The 7946-nt window shown below is 39.3% G+C and overlaps 1 protein-coding gene across 1 annotated transcript in view; it reads left to right on the forward strand.

Annotated features, from left to right (window-relative positions):
* Window positions 1-4207, forward strand: part of bsnb (bassoon (presynaptic cytomatrix protein) b) — a 70945-nt gene extending 66738 nt beyond the window's left edge. The window contains exon 13 of the mRNA XM_030050779.1: window positions 683-4207. The gene's annotated coding sequence lies outside the window, so the exon portion shown is untranslated. The remainder of the gene's footprint in view (window positions 1-682) is intronic.
* The last annotated feature ends 3739 nt before the right edge of the window (window positions 4208-7946 follow it).

Consider the following 7946-nt stretch of genomic DNA (forward strand, 5'->3'; position numbering starts at 1 on the left):
AATTGCAGATGAGCAAATAAAACCGATCTCAGTGGACATTTTTTAAGCTTCTGTCAAAACACATACTGACTTTGACAGGATAAAGTTAATATAATGCCCTTGCTATGTCTGCTATTCAGCTATTATGCTACCTCTGTTGACCCTGTCTATAATATCAATGGCCGTGCCCGTCGTCTCTTGTGTCCGTGGCCACTGTGAGGATTCAGAGGAGGAATCTGGAGCTAAACCCTACTCAGTGCCTCTGTGAACAGCAGGCAAGCCTGCTCAGTCCAGTGGATTACTGCCAATCCCAGCAGTGCTGTGATTGGCTGGGCATGCTGTGAAGTGAGGGAGGAGCAGCCTGGTACAGCTGTGACATAGTAGAAGGGCTTGGTCTGTTTAAGAGTGTAATATGTGGTGGACATGTGTCACGACAAAGCACTTTGTAATATCACAACCCAAATGCAACAACTTAATAATAATAATAATAATAATAAAAACATATTGCTCTAAGAAATAAAGGCTGAGAGAAGGACAATATACAATATAATTAAATATAGTGTCCATACTTGTAACTCCTCTTTCTCTGCATTGTGCCCAATAAGCCACTGAAATCCAGTTGAATATCATTCTGTGTATGCACCTTGTTAACAATTCGGTTGTCTCTGATAACATTCATGCCTTCATATTGCTCTCTTTTCAGATAAACACCAAAGGTCATTGATGAGGCTGTGGCAAAGAGCAAGAGAGAGTAAGGGGGAAGGGGACATAAGCTCTATTTCCCTTCCCCCTTCCTGAGAAACCGGACTAGCATCTGTGTCATGCTCAGGCTACACTCAGATTCCATCGCTCATTAAAGGGCCCGCTCGCTGAGGAAGCATCACCTGGATATCACAGGAGTAATTCACAGAGATTGGCTATCCTTGTACCTCCTTAACCAAAACCGCAGGTCCTAAGTTGCAAGACGGCACCATGAAAGAGGGAAGCTTCAGAGCGCCCTCTGCAGGGGATTCTGGTGGAAAACCACTCATGTCTGAGGACTGCACATCTGGCAAGGGTATTTGATTCTATATTGATGTATTCAGAGCCTTATCATCACAAAACACAATGGAGAAAGACACATTTTCATAGGTTTTCCTTGTACCAAAGAGATCTACTATAGCCCATGATGACATCACATACCTGGAGGAGCCAAGACGTATCACGGCAATGACAAACAAACTGACCCCGCTCTAATCCTTGAATGCTTAGTTTCTCTGATATCTCCAGTACATTCCAGAATAGGGAATTTGACCCCTTCTTTGAATGTGTTTTTATTTATCCTTTTTTTTTTTTTTTTTTTTTTTTTTTTGTTTCGATGTCTACAGAATGCATTGTGTAAATGTGGACATGAGATTGCACGCACAAAGATTTGAAAAACTGAAAAAAGAAGCCCATATTGAAACTTTTTTTCACCACATATAAGAGGCCACATGTCGCTAAAACTGTAGGTTTTTAGGGAAGGGAATTATTACCAGTGTGCCCACAAGTGTGAGATTCACACAGAAGAGAGGACCAAATGAAAGAGTGGCCACGGCTCTTTATTAGCCATTGCAAAGCCATCATAACAGCAGGTCTCAGAGCCCTCTGGGACTTGGTTATCCTTTTTAATGATTTGTTCTCATCTTTTAGTTTCTTTTCATTTTTGCCTGATATTCACTGAAAGGAAGAGCCTTATTCAGTACATGTTTTTACTTGTATACCTCATATGTTTTAAAATGTCCATATCATCTTGCATTTCTTTTTACACAACTGTATACTATTGTATGTACATAAAAGAAACAAGAGTTCTAATTATGTAAATTACTCATTTGTGTATCTATGGAATCATTTTTCAGTGATTTTCTTTTTTGTTCAGTGTTTTTCTTTGGTAAAACTTTATATTTTCTTTTTTAAAATTTGTTTTGATCTTTGTTTTTCTTGCATTCGAATAATTTGCTTGTTGATTTTTAAAAGCAATAGCATGCAGAAAATGGTATATAGCACAATGGTATCAATGTTGTTTAAATTAGTGATGGGAAATATCAAACACTTCTGTTGATAGCCGTAAATACATTTGTCAGAGGGTTTACAACCACAGTACCAAGTCCACACATGCATGTTTTATGCAGATGCATACAAGCATGCAGGTACGCGTGCGCGTGTGCGCACACACACACACACTCACACACACACACACACACACACACACAGCTATACAGGACACACTTCAAAACCCATTTGCAGTGCAGAGCCAGGGTTCATTGTGCTCTCCACTGAATAAACCTGCTAACTTCCAGACGATTAATGAGGTTATCTTTTCACAATCAACAAGATGATCTCACTAACAAGCTGGGCCCACTGCCTCCATTCAAACATCACACACACACACACACACACACACGCACGCACGCACGCACGCACGCACGCATGCACGCACACACACACACACACACACACACACACACACACACACACACACACAAACACACAGCGATACACAAAGGAGTGGATGAAAGCAATTATCAATTCAAATGTTCTATGCAATGATTCATTTTGAACTTGGAAGTGATTCAACCTAAAGCAGTTTATTATCATCATTGTAATTCACTACAAAGCAACAAAATTGTGAACTGAAATGGTAAAAATGGTCTTGAAAATGTTTTTACTTAGCAACTTGTCTGTATGAATTTGAATATTGAATATTTAACTCTAACTGTTTTTATTTTTTGTGGCATGTTTAGACCCCTCACTCCCCATTTGGGGACTTGTTGCCAAAGGGTAAACTGTGTAGACTGTCAGTTTTGAATGTCCACCATCATGTTGCTTTTAAGCATGGGTTTGCTTGGCTTTGTCTGGCTGTTTGTAAGCCCTCATTGAATTTTTGTGTGTTTTGGCTGACCTGGGCTCCTCAGTGTTTGGCTTGCAGTTACCATCCGTGCTGCTATAAACCTGTGATACAGATGGTCAGCGTTTCTCATCAATATGCGTCAATGTACATATCAGGTGTTGGTATATAATCTGTGGGGTGAATGGAATGCTTCTATTGGATAGACTATCATTTTGTTGATTAAACTGTTCAACAGCCAAGCCATTCGAACGGTGCATGATTAGATCTTATATCCTTGGAAGTTATACCTGAATGAACACAGTGAGGCATGATTTTACCAGGTTTTGACTATCGAACCTTAAACTTTCACAGGCCAACCTTGAGAATGTTGATTCGTAAAATATTCACATCTTGAACCCAAGCCACATATTCACCAAATCAGGGCATGTCATTTTGAAAGCACAAGCCTGACTGGTAGCAGTTGTTGTTTGAGAAAAAAACAAACAAACAAACAAACAACAAAAAAACAAAAACAAAAAACAACGAAATATGGAGGATTTGTTATGGTACCTTAACAGTAAGATCTGTAAACTCTTACAAGAGGTGTAGAATGCTCCCAGGGAACATTGTGGATGGGAACAAGGCTCTCTGGTAAACATGAGGTGCATGAGATGAAACAGCCTTCAGTGCAGCCATCCAGAGTGACATAAGGACAGACAGACACACATTCTTACTGTAAATACAGACTGAATCTTCTGTACAGCTTTTGAGTTCTGAGTACGGCTTTCATGTGCATCCCCATGCCGTATTTGCTGCCAACTTTTGTGTATAAAAGAATATTTATTACCACAATGATGAGAGTGATGATGATGATGATGATGATGACGACGATGATGATAATAATGATGATAATTATTATTATTATTGCATAAGCATAGTGTATGTGGCTGACTTGTATTGACTGTTGACAACAGTGGAACAAACATGTATTCAGAAACATATCCGGTCTGTGTAGAGTTTCTATACATATTGTGTTTGTAAAACAAGAAGAAAAAAACCTCCATGGCAACTGCAGAGTGGAATGCCTTTGTCAGACTATCGGGAGGTATTTGATGGGTATGATCTGTGAGGTGATGAGAGCTGATGAAAGCAATGGGGAAAAAATTAAACAAAAAATCTGGAAAATGTCATTCACTGTTGTAAGTGCAATGGGCAAAACGTCAGTCGTGTATCCATTGTGAAACCTTGTGTTCTATTCAGTGTATTCCTGTAAACGGATAGAGTAAATTTTGGTGCATCATGTCAAGTAATGTGATTAATGAAAATATTGACCCTGCAATTTCCAAACAGAAAAAGAATAAAGAGAAAATGAATACATGATGGTTATTGTCTTCACTGCATATGCGTGTCTGTGTGTGTGTGTGTGTGTGTGTGTGTCTGTGTGGCATCTATTTCTTTGCAGTGCTGACTGATACACCTGGGACACCTGAGTCCTGTAGTGGCTTTGCTGCAGACAGAAGAGAGATCAGGAAAAAGGGCTCAGTAAGCAAAGAGACTGTGCAGATAAGACCAGGATTTACCAGGATCGTACTGAAGCAGTGATGACTTATCCCAGTGTGGGTGGTGGGTAGGCAGGAGCAGCCAGGGGAGAAGTGTTTGTTGAATAAAAAAAGATGGACTCCCATGTGTGATGGACTCCCATGTGTGTGTGTGTGTGTGTGTGTGTGTGTGTGTGCATTAATGCATGTGTGTGTTCATGTGTTCATGAGTAAGAGAACAAGGGAGAGAAAGAAAGAAAACTAATATTAGTGTCTCCTGTTGCTCACTCATCTCTTCACCCTGTTTTCTCCTGTCAGTTTGCATAAGCGTACCTTAAAGCAACATCTCGACTGAAAACCATATATTTTATATGATTTGCTCAACCTAACATGTCTTCTGTGTCCAATGAGAATGGTTTTAATCCCATTCTTCACAGAAAATAAAGGTTCCCAAAACTGTAGACACCTCTGTTGATTGGTAACTTCAAAGAACAGCAACAAAATGACATGAAAGTGTCAGATTCTAAAAACTGTTTGTGCAAACAATCTTATATATATGGCATGACAAATCATTGCCATATCATTTTTGAGTATTTTTGGTATTCTTTTAACAAATATGGTGTTATGAGGATGTTTTTATTATAAAAACACATTTTTATTGGACTGTAAATACAACAGTTATGTATTGTTATACATTATAACAAATTTCACCACATCTAATACAGTTCTTTAAACTGTACTAATGAACTCATGACTGCAGATTATAAATCTGAATTGTTGAAGCCCTAAATGCAGAAACAAATGCAGAAACCGTTAAGAGGGCTGTAACCACATTCAGGCCAACTCTATAGAGCCAGCTGTGTGTTAAGTAGTGCTTGAACAGACAGAGCCGACAAGGTGTCATGTTCCTGTTCTTGGCAACATGGGGTGCTACAGTGCAGTGGAGGGGTACTCAGCTTCTGTGAATGATGAATGACCCATGAAATTACTATAAAACAATCCATTCTGCAGATCCACTCCATCAGACCATATGGTATGAACAGTCAGAGTCACAGACCTTGGCTGCCCTCACCTGGTTATGTGCAGAACTGGAAGCAGGGCAGGCCAAACCCCTCTGAAGTTGTGGATCCACATGCAGGTATACATAGTATTCTGAATAATAAAAATAGAGTCCAATGTGGAAAAATGTATTTTCATATATTTGGATGATTTACCCAGAACACTCTCACCATGCAGGATTGTTCTAGCACAAGGACAAAGGTCAAGGCTCAGAATGGAATGAACAGAGTAACAGGCCCTTTCTTTTTCTTTCGGATACTGCCAGCTGTTTACCACTCCTGTAATTGTTTTTACCAGATGCAGTACCACTCTGGTGTTATGAACAACTGAGGGCATTTTTGCAATATGCAATGTTAGCCTATGTTTTGTTTGCTAAGGACCAGAAGGTGGGGCTGGATGTTGGGCAGGGCTGTATGTTTGGTGGAGCTACATGAGCCCCCCCACATGTACAGCACCTACACCTTACATTAAAGTCCTCATGAAATGAACTCGCTTGTCTTCTAGGCTACTTCCTGCAAAACAATATCTTTAATGGTGACTCACCCAGCACTAATGGGCATAATTAAAAATTTCAACCCCTAAAACCTAGACAGATTTTTGAAGTCTCACTCCATTGTGCCATTGCATGGGGTCTTTAACCATGTGTATGTATCTTAGTTCATACACATGGATACTTAGTACAGTGTAGACGAAGATAGCATGTGTAGCTCTGCTTATCATGGCCTCGCCTTGACCTCGAGGTTGTATTGGGGGGGAATTTAAATGGAGCGCAATGTGTCAGTCGGCAGAAACTCTTGTCAGCACACTGGACATTAGAGTAAACAAATGGTTGTTACAAGTCTCTGCCATTCTTGCTGAGCCTTACAGCCTGGTTTGTGACATGTTAAATGAAGCAGAGCCACGGGTCAAAGACCAGTGCACTGGCACGACCCATCGTTTAAACGAGGGATGGGTACTGGCAAGGATTTCACGATACAATACCTAACACAATACATTAGCCATGATACAATTTGTTTTATAATACATTGCAGAGCTGACTGAAAATATATAATTAAAACTTAAACTATGAACTGTTGCATAACACTTGTGTACACTAATAAAATAAAGAGACTGACTCGAGACAATTTAAATCAACATGCCCATTCCAATTTATGAGCACACTAACACAGAAAATCATATGAAAATACATAAACAATGTGTATCGGTACAAGAGGATACAGAATTGATAAGGTATTGTAAAAACTAATGTCAGAATACTCACCTGTATCAATTTTTTCTTTTTGCACATCTCTAGTTTCAACAACATCAAATCACTATACTGAAAGTTTTTTCAACTACAAGGAGCATTTCATGAGGAATTGTTCACTGCAACCAGATTAAGGCAGGAAATCTGATTACCCAAAAACTCCAGTTTACATGCGCTGGGAATAATCAGGTTCCCCCCACCAACAACGTTCCCTAGATTGCTATTTATAGACCCAGTAAATGACCTCTCTGCCTTTCTAACCTTGTGAAATAAAAAAATGAAACCCACACGCAACTATAATATCAGTGGAAAATAAAGGCTATGTACTCAAAATCAAATTAAAATAAATGTCAAAATAAATAAAAGCAAGCAAATAGAATATATACAGTATATGTATGTGTGTGTGTGTGTGTGTGTGTGTGTGTGTGTGTTTATATTTTATATTTTAAGAGGTGATTTTTCAGAGCGTCCTAACTTATGCATCTCCAGTAAGTCATTCTGAAACTGCAGACTGCCTAACAAGGTTTTAGATGATCTGTGATACACTGGGAACATGACCCAGCCATGTCTCAGAAGTGATCAGTAACATCTTACAATCAATTTTGATGCACTGCGAAATACTGTGGTTACAGTAGATATTACATGGCTAAGGGGGAGCCTGTATATGTGAAACAGGATGGACCTTAAATCGAACTTAAGTGGTGTACCAACCCAGAATCTGAAGTGGTCAATTAAAACTGCATGGTCTACATAGTCAAAGACTACATTAGGATATGACAGGATTAGCCTGAACTTTCACCCACATCTGCTGCTAAAAGAAGGTCATTGGTTTCTTTAATGAGGTCAGTCTCTGTACTGTGCATTTCTCGCTCTCTAAAACCAGGCTGGAATTGCTCAGAAATGTTTTACTTTTTTGCTTTCTTTGAACAGATTTCTTCAAACATTTAGATATAAATGAAAAATGTGCCTGCCAGGATATAGGCTCATTTTTAGAGGTTGAACTACTACAACAGAAGGGAAAGCCCCATTGGCAAGAAAGATAAGGATTATCTACTGTATGAAATACCACCATAAAATGTGTCAAAGACCTCTTTCAGCAGTTCTTTAGGAACAACATTAGAAGGACAATCAGTGGGCTTCATACTACAGTCTCTGATAACCATGAGAGGGAAATTGGTTCAGAATGCTTAAAAAACACTTTCTCTATTAACAGATAGAGCACCGGTCAGCGGGGGTGATCTGGAGCCTTATGTGCTCACCTTTCTCTAAAAAATGT

Source organism: Myripristis murdjan, chromosome 5, assembly GCF_902150065.1.
Source record: "Myripristis murdjan chromosome 5, fMyrMur1.1, whole genome shotgun sequence".
Classification (NCBI taxonomy): domain Eukaryota; kingdom Metazoa; phylum Chordata; class Actinopteri; order Holocentriformes; family Holocentridae; genus Myripristis; species Myripristis murdjan.